The 23811-nt window shown below is 39.7% G+C and overlaps 1 protein-coding gene across 3 annotated transcripts in view; it reads left to right on the top strand.

Annotated features, from left to right (window-relative positions):
- The first annotated feature begins 6113 nt into the window (after window positions 1–6113).
- The window catches only part of grik5 (glutamate receptor, ionotropic, kainate 5), a 128744-nt gene continuing 111046 nt past the window's right edge, over window positions 6114–23811 (top strand). Inside the window, exons 1-3 of one of the 3 annotated variants that reach the window (XM_028012955.1) lie at window positions 6114–6480; window positions 6689–6842; window positions 10145–11993. The gene's annotated coding sequence lies outside the window, so the exon portion shown is untranslated. The remainder of the gene's footprint in view (window positions 6481–6688; window positions 6843–10144; window positions 11994–23811) is intronic. The other 2 variants (XM_028012954.1, XM_028012951.1) reach the window with 2 other exon arrangements.

The following is a 23811-nucleotide window of genomic DNA, read 5'->3' as shown; positions in this document are numbered from 1 at the left end:
AGATCATGCTGTGGTGTGCTTTCCTTCAGGAGAGGCAAGGAAGCTGGTCAGAGTTGATGGGAAGACCGACGAAGCTAAAAACGTGTTAAAAAACTTGGAAACTGAGGGAAAATAATCCCAAACTTTCATCCAGAGCAACAATGTTATGGTTTACATCAAAAATATGTATGTGTTATAACGGCTCAGATTAAAATGCACACCACATTTGTTAGATTTTTTATGTGTAATAGACTTTTGAATAATCCATTACATAAAATACAACCAGAAAAACACAGAAGTTAGTGGTTAAAACGACATAAATACTTTTGCAAAGCAGCATTTAAAAGCAAAGTGGAGGAAATTAGATTAAGGCGGAATAAGACCTCGAACAAAACACACACTGGCACTGCAGGCCGTGTGTCAGTGTGTGTGATGGAATGGGAGAGACAGCACATGGAGACTCCTCCCGACTTCCTGAAAACTGCAGCTGAGGGTCACAGCCAGGGGTGAGGCTGTGTCCGCCGCTCCGCCACATAAACACTCCTCATGCACAGTCGGAAAAAAAAAATAAAAATAGTTCAAAAAATCTACAATTTTTTGAACTTTGCATCCAAATGCCCGTACAGACGCATCACACACAGCCTGTGCGACCCGAGGGAAACTCTTGCGTGACATGGCTGCAGTCTAATAGGATCAAGCATGAGTGAGTAATAGGTGATCCAGCACTGTCCGCCCACTGGACACAGACATCTTGAGATGCGCATTATTTCATGAGATGCAAAGTGAATAGGTGAAAACATGATGATGATGAATGGTGTGGGGGTGGAGGCTGTTTGAAAGCAAAACAGAGGAGACAGCGCCGCATTGTCACATGCTATTTTTGCTCCCTGGTTTGATTAGGCGACAGCTTCGCCGGACAAACCAGAGCTGATCTTTCCAAAGGCTTCCCGTCTCAGCCACGGATCGGACCCCCAGTCACACACCACACCGCTCTGCGCCCAAATCACGAATGAGAGTTCATCGTTAATAGATCCCGCTGCTTATTCTGACAATCTGAATGGACGCTAGAACTGATTATCTCTTCAAAGCATAACTCACAAATGCAGTTGTAAACCCGCAGAGTGTTGACACTAGCAATTAAAAAGCCAAGTCATGCGCAGTGACAAAAATCAATGATTCAACACTCTGTGGTGAGTTTAATAGCTTTAGAGGACACGGAGAGCTCATGGGGCCGTAAGGTTGAGGAACAAATCTATATCAAAAACACGAGGCGGACCGAGCCGAGAGGAGTAGAGGCGCCCCAGGCTGCAGTCCCAGAGCTGCGGGGGGGAAAAGGGCGACACGGGACGTCGTATAGCACCAGCGATGAGCTCCAGAGGAATTTAACAGGGTGGGCAGAGAAAACGAGCTTTTACTTTAATATAAATGCATAAACAAACCTGCCTGCCAAACAAAATAAACAATCAGCAAGTCAACAATGACATGCATGAAATGTTGAGTAATTATGCTCAGATTTGCATAAACATTAGATTATAAATTGCAGAAGTCTACACTGTAAAAAATTGTCTCCAATTTACGATAAAATACCGGCAACTGTGGATGCCAGAATTTTACCGTGCAAATACGGAAAATTTCATATGAATACAGTAAAGTTCGTATACAGTATAGATGCAAAAAACTTTACTGCATTTCTAAGTATTTATAATAAAACTGTTCAGTTTCGCCTTTTGCTGGTTTGCTAATATGTTTCTAACACACACCTGTTCACGCCCTACACACCAGCGGCGCCTTAGGGCTCATGTTGCGTTTAAAAGTGGCTCGGAAAAACACGTAACGACATGTTAACAATGGATTAAACAGTTATAATGGCAGAAAAAAGTGCCGGGGTTAGAAGGTACAGATACGGGAAGTGCGGGAACTCCCTACTGTATCAAGTCGAGATAGAAATAATAGACAGTTGACCACTCTGAGGTAAAAATAAGCAAAAACAGCTTCCAGTCCAGAGGGACCACGACTGACTCTTTAGGCACGCAATGCCCCCCAATGCTCCCCAATGCCCCCAATGCCCCCAATGCTCCGCAATGCCCCCCAATGCCCCCAATGCTCCCCAATGCCCCCCAATGCCCGGGCCTGGATGACCGTCTCTGCAGATTGGTTTCATGCTGTTGTGGGTTTTCTTCTTATGTGCCTGAACATTGTAAATAGTGTGTCAGCTCCATTCAACGGCGTCCTGCCTAAAGTGTCAGGATGCTCTGCTGAGAGGAGTAATGATGCTATGGATGTGAATTACACACAGGCGTCTGCACATGGCACTGCAGGAGTCCGAGCGGCACAGTTCACAATTCCCTGCAAACCGAGCTGCTATGTTTTCATAATTACAATTATTTGAGCTGACACTCTCAGTTTTCATTAAAGTTGTGTCCATTATTTCAGAATGTAAACACTGTTTCACTCCATCTTCTGTGCATTAGGATGATGGCGAGGAAATAACTGAACACTTCTCGTTGCATATCTTTGTTCTCGTTTTATTTATTTAAAGTAAACAGTCTGGTAATGTGTCCACAATACTTTACTGCGTTTCATTTATGATAGTCGGGCTTTTGCAGAATTTATTAGCTTTAATTTAAACCGATCAAGAATCCAATCTTTAATTTAAGTGGTGATATAAATATTGGCACCTCTGCTGTTAATAATTTTTACAGCCATCCTTTAGTGGTAGCATAGCACTTAGTCCTCTCCTTTAGCATTTCACAAGATTTGAGGGAGAAATCTAGTATCCATCATCTCTTTAGGTAAATCAACAAGCTGCTAATGTCCAATATGCGGTCCAGGGGCCATTTGCAGCCCTCTGAGAGATTTTGGGCGGCCCCCTGACCTCAATTCTAAAATTCAGTTTATTGACGCAGATTTACACTTCTTCATCTTCCAGGCCAACATTTTTTTTGCTGAAAAATATTACTTGCAAAAAATAGGTTCTCATTTACTAATGAAGTTTACGCATTCATCTTAAATTTGCAGTAACTAAAACAACAATTATTTACAACAATTTGACCTTTACTCAAAGTCAAACCAACCCCAAGAAATTAGAAAGTGTGGGCCTGTCTTATGCTAATCCAATCTTGCAATACCTTAATGTTTTGTAGCTATGATTTACTGATCCACTGTCTATAAAAATCCAATATTTTTTTTATTTTTAATTACTGTTTAGCAGATAAAAAAAAAAAAAAAACTCAAAACGTTTGTTTTTATAAAAATATCTTGCATTTTTGTGGCCCATGTGCTAACTTCAACTTAATAATTTTGGCTCTCATGGCAAAAAGTTTGGACACCACAACTTAAACTGACGTCAGAAGTTAGAGTAAATAACAAGAGATGTAAAACCATATCATAAATAGATACAGCCATTACATTGGATGCTAATGCTTTTTGTTGTGGGATGAGAAAAGTTTGGGAACAAGTGTCCTAAATTATCTTCCATGCTCTGTTGCTCTCTTCCCTTCAGCTCAACCGACAGGATTTAGTTGTACAGCCAAAGAAAAAGATTGATTTTGCACCTTTAGAAACTAAATATATGTTGATTAGCCTTTTCGTTTGGCCCATGACTCCAATAAGTTCCATAGGATAACTCTGCTTTAGTTTTTAGTTTATTAATTTCTTATATTCATTCTCTGTTTCACACCAAATCCACATGCAGAGTTTGATGCCAAAAATTCAGTCTCATCTGGCTAAAGCTTATGGTCCCAGTTAAAATCCCAACAGAATTTAGGAAACTCTACATGTTTACATTTGATATGGTAGGACAAAAAACACTGCTGACACCAAGATGCTGCTCTATGCAGCAGCTTTCAAGCTGGGAGTGTTTTGTAAAGCATCCCTTATGATCCTTCTATCAAGATAAATACGTCCAGCCTTGAGTTCAATGAAGAAAAATGCGTCTGTTTTATCGTATTTATACCCGAGGCAAACACAAAGTCGTGGGTTGCTAATTAGAGGTTCCTAGAAACTCTCATCTTAAATAAGTCAAGAATATTTTTTGGTACTAGGGGCCTTTATTTGACATTAAATTGACTGGAAAGAGGGCAGAAAAATAAAGGGGATGACATTAAGCAAATGACTTTAAGGAAGCAGTCTAACCCAGGACCGCATCGTCTTCACAACCGAGTCACACAGAACCAAAGAACAGATCCAAATATTTCAGCTTATGTTTCAGCAGGATTTTAAAGACAGAAAAGCAAAAAATACATTACATTGGAAACTATACATGTTATAAGAACAGTGTGATCACTGGTAGTTTAAATAAATTTCAGCATGGATGTGTGTGATATTTAAAACGTAATAGTAGTAATGATCATCATTACTGTTATCATATTATGTTTAATTAATAAATAATAATGGAAAATAAAGAATGAATTAAGTAATTAAACGCTGACACGATGACTAACAGTGTCATGATCTATAACAACAAAAATAAAAATAATGTCAAATAGTTAATTTTAATTGTCAGTGAGTTTATCCAACTGCAATAAATGATCAATTTATTTTTAAACCTTTTACACATCTGTGCGCCTGCTTACATGTTTGAGTTACCGTAAGATTTCTTTAAATGTGTTTAATGCAGCAAAACCTCAGATTTAGATTTAATAACATTTTCAAAGTAAGTTTGTTTATAATAGGAAATTAGACTTGCATCATAGACTATAAAACAAAATAATTATATTTACATTTTTAAAAAAATGGGATGTTGAAAATTATTTGTAACTTTTTCAATAATCAAAGGAAAAAATCTTTATTGCTGGTATAGAAATTCAACCTTCAACCAGCTTTCTGAACACTTCCACTGGTATTATAGCGAGGACTGCAACTAATGATTATTTTAATAATCAATTATTCTATAGATTATTCTGATGGTTAATTGATTAAACAAATAATTGATTAAACAGCAGAAGAAGATGGATGGATGGATGGATGGAGATAGAAAATAGGCACACTCTAGATTTTCCATTCAACTAGTCTTTCTATACAGTCTTTGAAATACATTAAAAGATGGAAATAAACAAATAACTAAATTCCTTTATTAAATAATAAAATAAACATTTTGTTGCATAAAAAGCAATAACATTGATTTCCTTTAATGAATTTGAACTGATTGATTGTTTTTATGTTAAATAGAAAATGTATACATCTCTGGATGAAATAAACGACCACTGCATTGAACCTCACGGTTATTCCATCAAATATTGATTTCTGAACTCTTCCTGAGTTAAAGCATCAATATGAATATGAACTTGTTTACTTTGCATTATTTGGGGTCTGAATGCACTGCATCTTCTCCGTTATTTTGACCAATTCTCATTTTCTGCATATAAATACTAAATCTTTGCTTGGGATTTCGGAGACATATTGTCATTAGTTTATAGAATAAAGCTATATTTTATTTAAACATATACTTATAAAGAGTAAAATCATTTTATGAACATCATTTTATGTGGTCTCCAGAGCTGTAAATATATCTCTCTACATATATTGTGCAGATTTGGCTTAATTACTACTTTCAGTTCATTTTCTTTTTAGCAAATGGCCTTATTTTGAGTCTGTATATGCCAAGTAGCGATACATTGATTTCTAAATTGACGATTATTTCAATCATCGCTTATTAATCCGATTAATCATTTCAGCACTTTTTTTATGGGTGAGGTGAAGTTTTTGCAGTTGTAAGGTCTCTTTACCATCACCCTAAGTTTTTGCTCCATCAGATTTCAGTCGGTCTCTGTGCAGATGTGTGTGCGTGTCATCGGGTGTGAGGCGAGTCGTGTGGTGGTTTGATGGTGTTTGTCACCCCGACCATGGAGCCATGACAAACTTTGTCAGCCTAGTTTACCCTGCTGACGATGAAACACATCCTCATGAGTTTCTTCTGTCTCCCATACTCCCTCCTCTCTACGTAGATGTGTGAAAAATGCTCCAGATGACCAGTTTTTTCCTCTTATCTGATGAAGTGACAGAAAGAAGAACGGATGAAGAGTGGAGGAGAGCAGATATTCATCTTTGAGAAAAATATCTTGGAGGGAGAGAGAAAGAAGGGGTAAAGGAGCGGGTGCTGGGAAGGAGAAACAAGGGAGAGGAAAGAGTGGGAGAGAGTGTGTGTAAGAGAGAGAGAGAGAGAGAAGGTTGATTAGATTGGAGAGAGCCAAGGAGGTACGGCTGTACTATTGAGCAGAGGGAGTGCGTGACTGACTGAACGCCGAATCACAGCGAAGTCCACAGCCAGGCGGACGAACTGGACCTAAATCAACAAATGGAGACTGAAAAACTGGATGGATACTGCGTATAAAGGAGGAAGTGTTTGCCTTAATGTGTGTGTATCTCTGCATCAGAGCTGCGAGGAACCCACGGGGAGGCGAGGGAAAATAGCGGACAACTCATTCGTCTCCCTTGGAAGCAGAGCTGTGAGCCAGAACAGAGTCAACCGGGGGACTCGCTGGGATTTTGAATATAATCTCAGTAAGTACTGACACAGGTGTGGAACGGGAGTGTGTGAATGATTGTTTCAGGCTGCTTTTTTCATGAAGAAGCATTAACACAAAAATGGGGGGATGCACACCAGTGATTTTTCTATTGTGACATGCATTGTCAAACTGCATTTTTCCCCCCCCTCTGATTTGAACATGCAGCCCAGACTTGACTCTATGCGTTTGTGCCTCTTCCTCAGCGCCGGTGTGTGTGTGAGTCAGTGTGTGTAAGCTGATAATAGCAGCTCCATTGGTATTCAGCGGAGGGAGCTCCAGGATCTCGCTGCGCCTTTTCCCCGGGATGGGATCACAGAGCAGGGATTGTGCTTGCCTGAGGAGAGCCCGCTGAAATGGGTGAGTGTCCGCGCCTCTCATCCCCCCTCCCAGCCTCATCACTCCGTCCTCTTTCACCTCAAATGTGTCACAGCTCACCGGTTAACTCATCTTCCTCCCGTTTTAGTTTCAGAGCGTTTTTTCTACTTCTGAGGGGCTCCTCTGTTTTCCTTGCTTAACCCGTTCACCCCGCCGCTGCCCCACCTGTTTCCCTCCATCCCTTCGCATCCCCACACCTCTCAATCATTCCCGAAACAGAACTGTCCAGCTTGATGGATTTGGATAAAATTGGACTGGCTCACTTCATTTTTTTGCGCTTTGCCCCCCCACATCCCACCCCATGCCACTCCACACAGCATTCCCTCTCTCCCTCCATCCTCTCCTCCTCGGCTGTGTCACCCCTCCCCCCTTTCCTTGCCTCCATCCCTCTCTCCTTCTCTCCTCAAGCTCTTCTCCACATTCTGTTTGAATTCAGGCTCACCAGAGATGTTAGAATCTATCCTGACACAGGCAATCAGCAGTGATTGGTGTGTGCGGGCATGTGTGTCAGTCACCTTTTTAGGCTTTATTTTGGTGTTTTGGGACAAAAAAAACAAAAGGTTATGAAGTAGATCAGTGTAATTAATTGCTTCCTGCCTGACAGATGTGACACATGCAACGCTGAACCCCCTCCTCTTCCTCTTCCTCTTCTTCTTCTTCTTCTCATGTCTTTGTACTTCACGCTGACATACCTTCTGCACACCAATTCACACCCAGGTACATGCCCTCACACCTGCAATGACATAGCATGCAAATGTTCCCAGCGGAGGGACACACAACAGCCGACGCTGAGCTCTGACCTAACTAAGTGTGCAGGAACACTCACACTCCCGTCCTAAACGATCCTGGGAGGATACGGTGTCAGAGGAGGGCCATATCTATCCGCAGAGTCGTATTGATTGGAGCTGATAAACTGAAAAGGCTCTGGTGCTTTATTGCAAATGAAGCGTTGCTTCATTGTGCTCTGCAGAAAGGAAGGAGTCAGTCACCCGACTTAATGAGTTTGTAAAAAGAGGTAATGTAACTCCTGCATGGATCTGCTTTTTTCTGTATTTCCTCTGTGACTGAAGAGGAGACCGATCCCGAAACTGTGAGCAGAGGGAGTTTTTCTCAGGATTCAATAATTCATATTCAACAGGTGCTAACTGTTGCATAGTAACAGAGAGACAAGATAACCTGTTAGGGAAGATTTGACACCTTGCTGCTATTTTTGAATCATGCTAATTGTCTTGTCTATTTAACTAAAGAGGGTGTGATTTTAAAAAAGTAGAGCAATAAGAAGGTGATGGCAAGAAATCCAAATTTCTTTAAGGTAAAACAAAATCAGGGTTTCATCTGCATGTGTCTAGATCACAGGTGTGCAACCTTTACAATCCAAAGAATAATTTTTACCCTCGGTATCGCCTCCTGCTACTGGTTCAGAGTCGCACATGGTACCTGACCTTTTGAAAAAACTTATTATAATTTAAGTTTTGAAACAAAGAAAATCAGAAATTATTTTCAAAAAGAGGATGGATAAAATTTTATTTTGTGGGATGTTAGTATTTTTTTTAATTATGAAAAAAAGAACATGCTTATAATTACAAGAAAATAGCTCTAAAAACATGTTGCTAGTGCTTTTAATGTCAGACTGTTTTGGAGTTGTAGTTAAAATATTAAACAAAAAAGCTAAATACTTATTATTATCCATGTTTAAAAATATTACTTGTCCTATTGAATAAACTTAAACCTAACGCATCAAAACTAAGAATTTCCACCATTTTTAGTTTATATATGCATTATCAATCAGTGTCTTTCATGCACTTCTTTTGACACTAATAAACATCAGATGAAGGGCATAGAGTTTAATGCGTGGAGTGTATGCATGTGATTTAATGCATAAATCACATATACCGTAAATAATCGTGTGATTTATTCATTTCAGTTCGATATAAAACTACCACATCCATCAAAGAACCTGCAGCACATTTTCTTAAAGACATTTGTAAAAACAGTCAGGATCGGTCAAAATGGGAATCAGTCTGGAAGAAAAAGATTGAATCTCTAAATAAGATGGCAGAGAAAATGTTTCTTAAGTGGAGTTTTCTCAAGCTTTATAGAGTAATACAGCGCCGCCCCTCACCCACCTGTTGCTGCAAACTTTGGTACATTAAATTTTGCCTCACATTGAAAATAAAAGTTTGGCATTTCAGAAATATCAATAGTTGTGGAGTGGAAACTGACTGAGAACCAAACAGCCTCTTCACAGCAACATCCTGTTTTATGTCTTATGTTTTTTATGTTTTATCTTATTTTACCCACTGTAAACAGTTATACAAATAAATGTATTATTACTACTATTATTGAAACCTTCATAACACCATTAAAAGCAAGCTCTACCTTAAAAGATATTTCAACTAATTTACCATCAGCAAATTGTTATAGTTGTGTTACTTTATATAAAGAACAAATAAAGCAAATGAATGTATATTGTAGCTTTGCTTAAGTTTACATATAAAGTTCACATTAACTTTAAATAAGTGTCAAAGGTAGCCCTGTTTTAATTGTAATAATCAATATGTTGCATTATTTTAGCAGCAGAGGGATTAGTTTCCGGTTTGCAGCTGGATCATGTTAAACATCTGTTTTGTATTTTTGTGTGAGAGCTGTGATACTTTGAAACCATAACAACTATGTTATTATAATCTAAACCCCAAGGTTAGATTATAATAACAATCCATTTTTTTTCAGCCCAATATTGAAATTATATTATTTAAGTGAAGTATGTCGTTCAGACTTTGCGTTTTTTGATCTGCAGACACTCAACATTGATTTTTTAAAATAACAATTTGAATTTGGAGTAAACCACAACACTTTAAACAAATCTGCGTTTCACTAATGCTAAAACTTGGCGTTGCCATGCTTCACCTGACGCAAAGACTTGAGGAAGAAGAAGACAGCAGAACGAATTGAATGAAACCAGTAAAGGTGTAGTTATTAAATTGCACAGGGGGAATAGAAGAGATGTCATGTGGAGACTGTGTGAAGATGAGCTTGTTAGGGGAGAGAAAGGATCAAATCTTAACGTGAGTGCCGAGGACTAAGGAGCAAACAAGCAGCAGAGTCGGAGGAAGAGTGACAAGGACAGAATAGACAGCAGGACGACAGTTAGGGAGGAGTGTGACAGGCAGGAGAGTGACATGTGCGATAAGGCAGAGTGACACAAATGTCGCCAAGATAACCTTACATGCACTCTCACTCTTCTTCTCTTGTACTTTTACCTCTCCTCTCCCTCTCCTTTCTAGGCCCCAAACCTGGGAGCGGTGGTCGCCGAATGGGCAGCGTGGACACCAACATGTTCCCATCAGCAGCTAGCTTTCCACACCTGACCATCTCCAGCATCTCCAGCCGTCCGCAGCAGCCAGCGCTGAGCCTGCAGAGTTGAGGTTGGGGTTGCCTGGAGCCGTCTGCAGGAAGCAGAGATAAACAGGCCTCGGAGGAGTCGACGTGCCACCAGCCAGTCAGTACATCAAGCAATTAAGCTGCTTGAACTTCATCTGAAATGAAATATGATGCGGTGATGCTTGAGCAGCGGTACGGAGCTTTTGGACGTGTACGGATTTATTGGCTGGATATTTCGTTGAGATTACGACACTTTTGGGGCGCAACTCAGTGCCGGGTCACTTTTTCCACATAAGTTTGTGGGCAAAGGCGAGTAATTGAAAATCACCCCCCTTGGGAGGCTAGTTTTTATTTTGACTTTTTTTTTCTTTTTCCAAAGGAGCAACTTCTGTACCTGAAATTTCCTGTCCCTTCTCTCACATTGCAGAGAAATACATTATGAAGAAGCACCATTCTTCTTCATCCTCCCTCAGTGACGGAGAGGGAAGAGGGACAGACTGTCCAGAATAGATAACGAATAAGGAGACAGCCACTGAGCAAGGGAGGAGGAGGGGGGGAAGCAGAAAACAGAAGGACAGGTGGAGAAAATAACACGAAAGGAGACAGACAGAAGAGAGAGAGCGAGAGAAAAAAACAGAATTAACTAGGATTGTCCAAAGTCCTTTTTTAGACCTCCTGTAATTCGTCTGGGGTGTGTTGGAGGGTAGTTAATGCCATGGGCAGGGGAGGGGTCAGGATTTCAGCCAGAGGGGGGGCTTGAGTTCACTGTCTGGTCTGAAGCTGCTGTCTCTGTGTGTTGGTGTTTGAACTAAACCATGGCCCGGTAAACAGACACCTGTAAGGACTGACAGAGAAGCTCTGAGACAGAGAGGAAGACAGCTACACAGCCGAAGTGTCAGGCAAAAAAAAAAAAGGCAGCAGACATCCAGAGCTGGCAGAGTCAACGTTCTGCATTTCATTGTTATTCCACTCAGTGTTTTCAGAGGAGGTAAGAAAAAGCAAAGAGGAGCATCCTCGTGTTTGTGGCTCCTTTAGGATCCATCTAAGTCAGTAATGTTGCACTGAAAAAAGCCCAATATACAGCAAAGGGGGGGTTGTTACTAAAAAGGAAATCCAGGTTGGAAAGAGAGAGAGGGTGGGAGGCAGACAGAAGCGGAGCGAGGGAGCAGGTGTCAGAAATCCTCCCCTTCATCTGCTTGTCATTTACTCCTTTATGCTCGCTCGTCGTTTGGCACAGGGATTGATTTTCTGACGCCTCCGTTACTCCTCCTATAAGCCCTCTGCAGTCCCTGGGTGCAAGCAAGACAGAGGAGAGCAGAAAAAGACCACAACAACAACAAAAAAGGGAAAGGATGGAGCCTTTCTCATTGACTGATTTTTCACTCCCTGCTTTTCCAGTTTGTCGAGGTGGCCTCTTGTTATTTCTTCTCTAAGTAAAGCGAAAGAAGAAAAACACCCACCAAATCAATCCCTCATTCTGTTTGTACTCAAGAACTGAATCTCCCCTCTCATTGACTGTTCCTCTACATGGATTACCTTTTCCTCTGAGTTTTAAGCACTGGCTTGCTCCAGATTTCCTCCACTCCTCCCCTCCAGTGACAAACTCCTCTAACTCCCCCCGCCAGCATCCGTGCCCCCTCACCCGCCGGCTGAGGTGCAGGAACTCTGTGCTCTCGAATCCTAGCGCCCTCGTTGAATCACCACTACAGCTATAGTATGGCACGGCCCCTCTGAAACTGTCTGAATCATTCTGTAAGTAAAGCCTCTTTCTATCTGTCTGTGAATGTATGTCTTCACATGCTCACTACAGGTCATTAGCATTCATTAAGCTCATATATTGTGAGGCGCAGGAGTGGTCTGTCTTACTGCAGCGTTTGGTTTTATGGTTCCTTCACAGCGGATTTGCTTTCCTGTGCTTCCTCTGCTTCGGGCAGAGAGTGTGTGTGTGTGCGCTCGTGCTCGCGTGTGTGTGAGAGTCTGCCAATATGAGTTTGATCTCAGATCCAAGCTTGCAAGAGAGTCAGTGTCAGAATAAGGTACATGGGGTGCTTTGCCTTGGTTATGTGAACCCCCAGGGTTAATTTGAGCTAATTAATTAGATTTTTTTGCGCATTTTTCACTTCTGATTTAATGTTCTAACACTGCTGAGGGTCGAATGGAAACTGGATGCATCAGCTACTGAGAATGACTCCTTGACTTCTTTATTGCCTGCATTTAACATCCAATGCCTTGCAGAGATGTTTATATCCATCGAACCTGTCCAGATTCTGCTATGTTGTAGACACAATCTTCAATGCATTTTACTGAGGTTGGATGTGATGGGTAATTAGTAAACAGAGTCCACTTGGTGTGTAATTTAATCTCAGTTTAAATGCATCTTTTCTGAGAAAACCTCAGATGTTTGTCAGAGGACATTACTGTATTTGTTGCTGCTCTTGGCCAGGATTCCCTTGAAAAACAAGTTTTTAATCTCAATGGGTTTTTATTCTGGTAAAATAAAGGTTAAGTAAAAAACAGCATCAAGAAGAAGCAGTTGTGGAGAAGTTTAAAACAGGATATAACAATCTTTGCACATGAAAAGACTATGCAAACCTAAAAAGACATGGATGTCCATGTAAACTGAGGGCGACAATGGTATTGATAAAAAACAGACAAGAGTAGGAGTGGGAAATATGTGCTCAAAGTTTTATTATGATATTTTGTGTTACAATTGAGATACGGATAAATGAGGACTATTTATTGCTTCATTTCTAGGTTGCTGTATGACTGAGACTGTGTGTCACAACAATCACAGCCCCACAAACACAAACACTGCTCTTCAGAAACATTCCCATTTGTAACGCACTTCTTTAGGACAGAGAAAGTCTACTTTTAACTTCTATTTAAGGAAGTTAAAATAAGTTATTTGATCTGATATAATGTTTGTGTTCAGTGCATTTTTCTACAAATCCCACATAAAAAAGTGTGATTTGTATCACTAAACTACACACAGTAAATACATTTAATCATACTTTCAAATTTATTGATATTTATTAATACTCTCATTGAACAAAAAATAGAGAAAATGGTAAAAATACTAATTCAGACAATTCAGTGTATTGTGACACTAAAAATCAAAATTCTTATCAGGACAAGAAATTTAGCACCTGGTGGAGCTTCACATCTGATAAGCTTATCATAGGAACTGCTTCTCCTTGAAAAGCTCCTCAGGACTTTGTCAAAGGGTCATTAGAGGAATATTGTTGCTATGACTACCTGAAGGAGGAATATTGGATGGAGCAGGAGCTTCTTAAAGAGACAGAGGCCCAATTTCAATACTCTAAATTATGAAGTCAGATTTCTTCTCAGTCATATTTGTTATATAGAGCATTTTATAACAACTGAAGGTAACATAGTTACTTAATAATGCTATAAAATTACATTATTTACCTGTAAAATACACAACACTTTAAGTTGTCAAACTGATAGTTAAATATACACATAATATATACCACAGAAATATTAATTATATTGGATAATGATATCTGCCCAATATATTGGTGCATTCCTAGTTAGAAACTAACCCTATAGAGACTGAACTTTTTTGCTCAGAAGAATTTCAGTCTCCTCATTTCCCAACTCCAAGAAAAGCATGAGAGCTGAATGCAAATGCATACTAATCTGTGTTAGTCTACCACCTACAATACCAATAGAACACATTTAATGTTTTGGTTTTAATTTAACAAGATGTTTAGAAGTACATGGACAACAATGAATGAATAGTATTGCACAACGTCTCCATGTCATTTCCAATCCTCTCAATCCCCAAATGAGCTGCTTGAATGAAACTCAACACTTATCTACAGCCCCTGCAATATCCTGCATATTAGTAAGCTCATCTATCTCCATGGTCACCTCTTTATGCACTCGCACAATCACCAAGCCCTCAATCAAGATAGTACCTTCAAACAGACCAATGAACTGTGAATAACACCATTCTACAAACTCCCAGTGCTAAACATTTCAGAAAGGAAAGATTTAAAGGGGATGAAGATGGAAGGAAAATGAGGGGGGGAGGAGTGAAAAACTATCCTGGATACAGAAAAACAAGAGGAGGAAGAGAGAGAGCGTGAGGGAGAAAGCAACAGAGAGACAGGCGCAGAGGAGGGCAGCGGGAAACAGCGAGGAAAATGGGAGAGCACGGGTACACAGAGGCCGCAAGGCAGGAAAAGACCTCTGCTCCATGGGAGCACTCTGATGGGCTTAGCAAAGCCCCGCTTTGTTCACGCTGTTGGTCAGCCTCTCAGAATTAAGCTTAACTAAATAATACGATTACTGCAGCTGCACACTGATAACACGCTGCTGCCGATCCCCTTTGTCACTGTCAGAAAGACCAGAGAAGAGAGGAGGAGTGGCATACGATGGCATCAAAGGCATGACAGATCCGACTACATTACACTGTCACAAGGGCCCGAGCTTCAGACGAGAGCTGGTTTCACTTTTTATCTGAAGAGTAGCCATGCAGACAAAGATACAGAGGAAAAAAAATGTTTTCTCCACAAATGTCATTATGTTCCATCACGCAACAACAACTCACTTATCTCTCCTTGTCTCTAATAATGCGCTTTCAGATCCAAACGCTGCATATTACCTGACTGTACATGTGAAAGCATAAAAAACAGCCAGACATCTGGCCCCTAAGCCCTGTTGTTTACTCTGCTTCCTCTGTGTGGGCATTTTGTTTTATGTTTCTCTGCTTGACAGCTTTGACACAAATTCATGCGAAGTTGACCTTGCAGTTTGAATCGTAATAAAAGCTCAAATCCCAAGCTATGTTGCACATTGATACATGTTCTCCCACCAGCAGATAAATAGTCTTCCACCCCAGGGGAGAGCAGGGGTAAAAAACAAGCGGGCAGCAGGCACCACCGTCCAGTTTGTCCCAGCAGAGGTGGAGAACGTGTCTCTGTAGCCCATGGCTCCCGGAGTAGAGAGCTAATATAAAGACTGGGCTTGGCTCAGCCCCCCTCCTACTAGGTATGAGGTATTTCCACTCTTCTCTCAGTAGGAGCAACCATTTGCCTGCAGAGCTAAAGATTAGCTTGGAGGAGCAATTGAAAAGACACATTTGCCACGTGATGGTGTGTCATGATGAGAAAAAATGTTGGAGAGCTGAGGCCACACAATGAAATCAGTAAGTTATGAAACATAGATTTTACTTTCTGTTCGTTTTTTCAGATGCTATATTCAGAACCTTTTAGATTTTCCACATTTGTATTAGTACTCATTCACCAGTTTAGTACATCTAGTGACCAAAATTTATGAGCTGTTGTTCCTTAGGTTAATTAACAGTATTTTTTTTTTAAATTTGGACTATTCTTCCTCTCTAACACATCAATATGCTTTGATTTATCAATATACAATTTAATCCGTAATCTTTATATTCTTTTGGGGTTACGTTTTAAAGTCTGTTCATTTTTCTCTCATTTTTCAAGACGTTTTTATTTTCTATGACGTCACCGCATTTGCTAAACAAGGTAATTATTTCCGGCCAATCAGTTTGTGAATCCGCCATTTTCTTTTTCCTCCGTGATTTTGTAGTCCAAGTTTCGTTTTGCCTTAGTTGCAAGTTGACAAATCAACATGTTCGGTTCTAGCGTGTATTAACCCACAGTGTTCCTTACATTGCCTCCCACTCCTCGAAGTGTCTGGTTAGATTAAATTTTTTGCACCCACAAGTCCGTTTTGGAGCATTTACGGACCTCCGCCAGTAACGTTTACGGACCACTCTCCTCTGATTGAGGGGTCAGTTCCTTCTCTCTACTAAATGAAGTACAGAGCAAAGCGGTAAGCGCCAAATAAAACTAAAATAACAGCGAAATTTAATATATGCATAAATATTGTGTTAAAGATAATGAATTATAATAACATCCGGGCCATTGGTTTGATATTAGCATTCTGCTTCTGTTAGCGCTATGTGCTAGCAGCTAGCCTTTAGCTGCCTCCTTGCCTGTTTTGAATCTATTTATTTGTTTTTACCGTTTTTGTCTTGGGGAACTCATGATCCAAATGCATTCAGTGGATTTCTTGACGGTCCTGTTATCTGATTCATTAATTATCTGCTTTGTTTACTTCATATTGCGGTAGCATTAATATTTAGGTATTTATTTGATATGGACACTATAGTTAAGCTACCAAATTGGTAACGTGACCTTTCTTGTTTTATCTGCAGTTTTAACTCCATGCTGTTATTTTTTTTTTAATTTATTTTGAAGCTGCTATGAAGTACAAAAACCTTAAACTGCTGCTGCACAAGTTACTCAACAGGTTGTTGCCAGCTAGCCACAAGTTACCTACGCAGCAAGTTGTTGCTAGGTAACCAAATAGTGAGTGAATTAGTAGTTAATAAGCCAGCAATTTATTAGATTATTGATTAGTTGACCTTGAGAGGTTAAGCTAAAGTCTTTCCTCTGTCTACATCTCCCAGAATGCTACACGGTTCTAGATGGCAGATCAGTAAAGTTATTGATCCGTCTATGGACATATTATCTGTTGATATTGATCATTTGTCTATTTTGATATAATTTGTTATTGATTTATTGCCCATTCCTACCACAGCATGATGCTACCACCACCATGTTTCATGTTGTGAAAGATGTTTTCCCACCGCACATTTTGAAAAAGGCCAAAAGTTCACATTTGGCCTGTTTTGATGAGAGCTCCTTCTTCCATTTGTTTGCTGAGTGTATGGTTTCCACGTATTCTTGTTTAAACTCTTATATAAAACAGATTTTTGGAGTGGATGGGAAATAGACCTGAGCTGTGGATCTTTGCAACTCCTCCAGAGTGACCACAGACCTCCTGTCTGCCTCTCTTAAAGGCTGGCTCTTTGTCCAGCCTTTAAATGGCGAATAGCCATTTATTGGTATCGTTGGAATGTTTATCATGATTTTTCTATTTTTGGATGATGAATTGAACCGAAGTCTGTGAGATGTCAAGGCCTTCAGAGAATGTATGCTGAGATAAAACTGGACTCTGTTGAATAAATATGCAATTTCAGAAGGTTGCACTAGATTTTATTTATGGGGTTAAAGGTTAACACAATAACATTAGAAGTTCAATTTCTAAAGGTTTTTTTTTTAGGTGTATTTGCCTCAATGACATCCATTCAATGAGGATTCATGTTGAATTCCAGGAATGCAATATGTAAGTGGAACAAATAAGCAGCAGTGTGCTTAAATCAAATGGTGTTTTATTTTTAAAGTCTTAAACGAGTAGAAATATACAGCGCTGAAAGATTATTTCAGTTTTTCCTCTCGACTTGCTCTAAACTGTGCCATAAATTCACATGGTTCATGAAATAACAATTTACCCTGAATTTTAGAGCCTCTCATCACCCTGGTTTGTTCTGCTCGGATCCTTTCAGATCACTGATCCAGTCATTTAACCAGGCCCTGAAAGCAGCTGCTACATCTAGCAAAACAGGATATGCTTCTGCTAAAAGCATTTCTAAAGCATTTTGCTGAAGTAAATAATTATTATGTTATCAACACTAAATCTATCATTTTGTCATCAACTTGGGAGTGTGACGAGCTTTTGCTGCTGCAGCCCATGACTCAGCCTCTGCTCCAACAATGAGCTAATTTGGGGATATGAGATCTGCTCAAACTCCTAACAGCACTTAAGTTTCCGCCGTTGATGGACCACCAGCACAAAGCAGTCTGCGCTAAACCTTTGCCTCACGTTGTGCAAATGAAAATGACTCTCGTTTGTTCAGTCCTGCTTGCTTCAGGCCGGCCGCCTTGAGGGGAAAGAAGGAGTGTGTGTGTGACAAGGAGTGGACATTAGGACACACATGCCCTTTCCATAATGTGCTCCCGGCTGGGCTGTTTGGCTGGCCATAAAGTGAATGCTGCTAATGGCCTCTCCGTTAATGGAGTCATTAAGACTGGATTGCAAGGAGATAAAGGCGATGTGTGTAATGTGTGTGATCTGAGGTAGAAGCGTGATCATTTGTATATCTGTACATTTACTGTAACCATCTAGTGAATTTGTATTTATTCAGCTTTTTGTAACATATTTGCCAGACAGCAACAAAACACACGGTGGTGGTGTTGAGCATTAGCATTAGTGGAAAAGGTCAGTTTCTGTTGGTGTGAATGTAACGTGGTCTGAGGCTCAGCTAATCAGTCTTAACCTGGCTCGCTCTAATCAGGCTGCCGGCTGAGGCTCGCGTCGCGGCAGCAGTGAGATTGCTGCGGCCTTGTGTGGCTGCTGGAGTGACAAACTGATAAGCTTGATCTCAGGTCAGTTCAGGACTCATTCCCAAGAGAATGTAGCGGAGATGGAGAAAGGCATTCTGGGAAGCCTTGCGTGTTGTTTTCATGGTGGCATGACTGCTCATTACATCCATGTCAGCCTTTTGAATCTTACCACAGGGTTAGCTTATGTCACCATGCCCATCGTGTCTCGAGCTCCAGTTGGTCCGGCCAGCCTCGTTCCTTTCTTCTGTTCCACAAGAAGCTGCATGAGAAAGTTAGCTCGCAGGCAGAAATAGCCTTAAATCACTTTTTCTAATTAAGCAGGGATGACACAGTGACTCAAGAGGATGGCAGGCTAAATCTGTCACTTATTTTTAAGTGTTTTTTGCTTTGGAAACGTAGGAGAAATGTGGTCTGAATACATATGCACACCAACATTTTTATTTGGATGTATTTCTACATCTTTGCATTTTGGGCCTACTTTGTGCTGAGATAGTGCAATGAATTTCAACAAAATACTCTGAAGTTTGTGGTTCTGACATGAAGAAATTTGAAAAAGTCTAAAGGTTCAAATTTAGGGGCTGGACTATGTGGCTAAAAACCGCATTACGATATAAGGGTTTCATATCAGTTGATATTGATAATTATTGATTAGTTTTTTGTTTTCAGTTTCTGAAATACTGCCAAACTGGTGACTTGGCCTTTTATCCAGTTTCCTCTCGAGCTGTTGTGCCAATTATCTCCTTTCACTCCACGTCGCTTTTTAAAATTTTTTAGTTGTTGTTGGGTTACCACAAGCTACTCAACAGGTTGTCCCTAGGTTACCACAAGTTACTCAACAGGTTGTTGCTAAGTAACTAAAGAGTGAGTGACTTATTTGATGCCACCAATCTTACTTATCTGGCTGTGAGAGGTTGAGCGGCTAAAGCCTTCCCTCTGTCTGCATCCCCCAGAATGCTGTGTGGTTCTGGATCAGAGTTTAGTGAAATTATTGAATCAGAAGTATTGATTTTGATCGTGTTTGTCGCGATACATATAGTGATTGATTTATTGCCCATCCGTAAAGGGTGGGAATACTTTCTCAGATACAGTTAAACCCAATTTTTTCAAGGTTTTATAAATCAACTGGCTATTGCTTGAAACCCATTAAAAAGTTCTTATAACTTCCCATTTTAATAGTTCAACCGTCAAATATTCCTTAATATTTATTAATGTGTACAGTGAAAACCATGTTGGCACGAACAAATACAGGTACAGCCAATCAGCAGGAAGAAAAATGTATAATGCTCCTGGAGTGGTTGCTTTCCAAACAGCAGCCAATAGCATATCAAGTAGCATTGCACTTAGGAATTTCAACTTTCCAAGCTGCATTATCTTTTTAATATTTTTTTGGTTTGCCCTGAGAAAAAAATCAGAATAGGTGGATTTTCAACAAATAAGAAAAAATCTGCTAATACTAAACCGTGACCAGGCAGGGATCATCTGTGTATAACAGGAAGCAACACACTGATCCTCTTAATGCTGCAACACTCGCATCAATACACAGAGCTGAACATGGGAGAAAGGGATCCTTTAAATTGTGTTTACGTTTAGTTGCTTTACCCTAAATTATGCAGATATAAAGCAAAATGGATCCTGATTATAACGTAAAATTTTGATTAGCTGTTGGTCAGTAAAAGTCATTCCTTTGGTGCATCAAAGATTTAGTCAATACCAGAGTCTAATAGCATTAGCACCAGTTTAGTGCTGGAACCAGTTCAGTTCAGTGGGAACTCCCATGAACTCACTCCGGTTTGAGAAAAATATACTATATTTTGTTACAGAGTGAACTGTTTATCCTTTTATGTAGGGGATTTATTCAGAGGTCAACCAGGTAGCAGCATCCTCAGCCTCGGTGTGGCGAACACACTTCCCACTTTTCACCTCACATCCTGCTGAGTGTCAGTTTGCCTTGCAAGGTGTTAATGATCCTCCTCTTGCCTGCAACTATAACATTTTACTCTCCAGCAGTGAACCTTTCTTTTTTTCAGGTATTTACAAATACATAACAGATGAAGCAGCTTTCAATGTTTCCAAGTTCACAGATGACCGTAAAGTGCAGCAATAATAAAAGTAGATATGTCAAATAATTGTGCGCCTTAATTATCTGAAAGAAACTTTTCTTTTCAAACTACAGCATTTATGAAACGATCTAAGCTCATTATAAAATTTACCAAACACAATCTGTAATGGCTCCTTAATTAGGTAACAAAAAGTCTTTTCTTTTCAGCAAACCATCAAAGCTGCTTTTTTTCTTCAATTAAAACAGAACAGAGAAAAAGCAGCTCTGTACAACGCCCTTGTTCCTGATAACAAGACTGCACTTAAACTAAGTGACACTCTTTTAATTATTTAGTGCCGTCGTTAGTTATAAAAGTTTAGACAAATGATGATGGGTTTAATTTTGTTTTTTTGTGATAATTATAATTTGAAGCTAGAAAAAAAAGCCTCAAATTTGATTAAGAAATGTTTTGCTATGAATTTAGTGTTTTATTTCCTTTAGACCATATAGTCGTAAGTAAATGCTTGAAATGTACCACTTTTCAACTGCGCCAGGTCAGTAATGCTGTCAAAATTCTCCGATTTTAAAATGTTTGTTGTTGAACCCTAAATTTTGTTGTTTTTTTTAAAAGCACCAGTTATTAACAAATGGGTTTCTGAGTCAAGAGACTGCAATCAGCCGCACCAATCAGATGTATTAACATGCAAGTCGTTTCCAGCTCGGCTAGCTCAGTCCAAATGGTGATGCGCCAGCTGATTATGGGTGCTGCCTGATTTTTAAACTGCTGCATATTTAATTGACTCAATGAAATGTAATGCTCCGAATGGGTTTATAACATATTGTCAAGATGATATGGAAAAAAAACAACAACCCTCCAACAGATGTGATTAATTAACACCAGTTCTGTGGTTTGATTGCTGTTAGGTTTCCATGAACATGTGGGTTTGTTTGTGAGATTTTTGGAGCCATTTTTTTGTGAGCTGATTTTGCCAACTCTGAGCTGTTGCCCCCTGCTGCAACTCATGCACAAGAAGCATCATTAAATAGCCGAGTGTTGTCTGCATTGGTGCCTTTTTGAAGGATAACTTTCTTGTCAGCCAGGATGTAAAATCATACGGTGTGAATAATGTAAATTCTTACACTCGGAGAAGGACGTGTTGAGTGCTAATGAATGTGCAAGTGTGCTTTATGTAAAATTAAATGCTTTGCAAGAGACAACTTCTTAAAGCGTTTTGACACCTTCCGTGATTCGATCATATATGAGTGGATCATCCAAGGCGCTGATTTAAAATGGACAGATTTTTCAGTTTTATTTCTTTAGTTCATTGGTATTTGATGTAACTCACAATATTGTTTGAGCTTATTTCCAGATTCCCCCAAGCTTCTCATTTCTGCAAGAATTTCTGATGTAATTGATTTTCTTCGGATTTCTGAAGTAATTCCTGCCAAACACTGAAACACAAAGCCAAATGTTAAATGTATTATACATGTAGATAATGAACTACATTTGAATACAAGAAAATGTTGTTTTTTTTGTGTCTGGGAGTTTAAGGACATCTTTGATGAATAATTTAACTTAGCCTTTGTCTTTGCTAATATGCTGCACCTGTTGTTTCACCTGCACGAGTTTAATTGCAGATGAAACGCCGCTGGTGGTGTGTTCAGCTGTTGTTATGGTTAGCATTAGCGTGTAGTCGATGTCAGGGGTCGATATATTTCACACTGGGAGCCCGATGGTCATGCTGAGCGCCACAAAGTATTTCAGTGTGCATATGAGACGGCCTTTGATCCCAAGTGAAACAGGCTGAGAGAGCACATACTCGACTGATCCAACGCAGGCGATACCAGCCTATTAGCACCTTCAGTCAGCCTCAGATCAGCTATTGGCAGGTCAGCGGTGGAAAGCTGTTGAAAGTCAGCAGGATAACTGGAGACGCAGCATATTGTGCGTTTCATTTAAAAGATGCTTGGTTCAAGCTGTTAAGCCCTTAGGCATTAGTTAGGATGGTTGGGTATTACTGATAGATTATGGTATTAAAAGCAGGTGCTTTGCAAACTTTAATTTTCTCCAGTTTTGTTTAAAGCTTTTACAACAAATTTGGCCTTTAGGGAGTGATGTTGTTTCATGAGAATGTCAGGTAGTTGTTTTAGATTTTAAGATCTGAACACCACAGACACATGGTTCACATTAATGACCACCAATCATCAGGGTGGATAAAAAAAGCCTGAAATTAATTCATCTTTTATTTCTGTTGCATAATCTCTCAAAGAAATATTTGGAATACCTTCAATGTGAGGTCAGGGAAAACAGTTTTGATTAAAATCCTGATTGTCAGTTACTAATGAAAATAATTTAGATAGTTTTTAAATACTTTACTGCTTAAAGTTTTGTATCTTCCTGAGGTACACAAATGAAATGATGTAAGCACCTATTTTTCTCAGCCACTCATGGCTAAGGTGTTAATCTTTTAAATTCAGGAATTTGGTGCAATAAAATAGTAAACTACATTCAGAGAAAGCTTCAAAAAGAGATCTAGCACACAGTGTCTTCTTGGGGTCACCAACTTGCCAAAACAAGCATTGGTTGAAATGGTTGCTTTTCTGTCCTACAGTCATCAATGTAAATGTGTGGAGTTTGGTTCGGGGACTTTAACCTTAACTGGATGCTTTTGTCAGATGAAACATGGTTTTGGTTTTTCAACCACAAATAGTTCAGGTTGATATGACTCAAACAGAATATCTTAGCATGGTGCAGCGTTCAGCCATCTTTTCTACCATCATCTGTTTGGGCAACAGCATCACTGGCAGAAGCTTAAAAAGACTAACCAGCCTGATAAAGAAGGCTGGTTCTGTTCTGGGGTCCACTCTGGAAAGTAGTGATGACTGTTCAAAGAGGATTGTTCTGGAAATCAAGAAAATTACAGATAATGCTTGCAATATTAAAAATAAGGGGTTGGTCCAATACCAGATGATTTCAAAAACATTTATTTACTCCCTGGGGTAAAAACATTATTTTTCAGTTGAACTGCACAGTGCAGCACGGCGGTGAGTCGGTGGTGCTGTGGGCCTGCTTCACACCTAGAGAGGTGAAGAAGTTACCTTTCTAGGTGGGAATCTTTCTTGAGTCTTATAAACAAACACAGCAATACTTTAAATAAATCTGAAAGATTTGGTGTCGTTCTACTGATCATAAGAGTAGTTATGTACAATATTAAAAAGCTTTATTATTTACTTGAATTTTTCCCCCTCACTTAATAAATGTAATTAAATACTGGATCTTCATACATTT

This window comes from Xiphophorus couchianus, chromosome 3, assembly GCF_001444195.1.
Source record: "Xiphophorus couchianus chromosome 3, X_couchianus-1.0, whole genome shotgun sequence".
NCBI classification, from domain to species: domain Eukaryota; kingdom Metazoa; phylum Chordata; class Actinopteri; order Cyprinodontiformes; family Poeciliidae; genus Xiphophorus; species Xiphophorus couchianus.
This window is presented reverse-complemented; position numbering and strand designations above follow the sequence as displayed.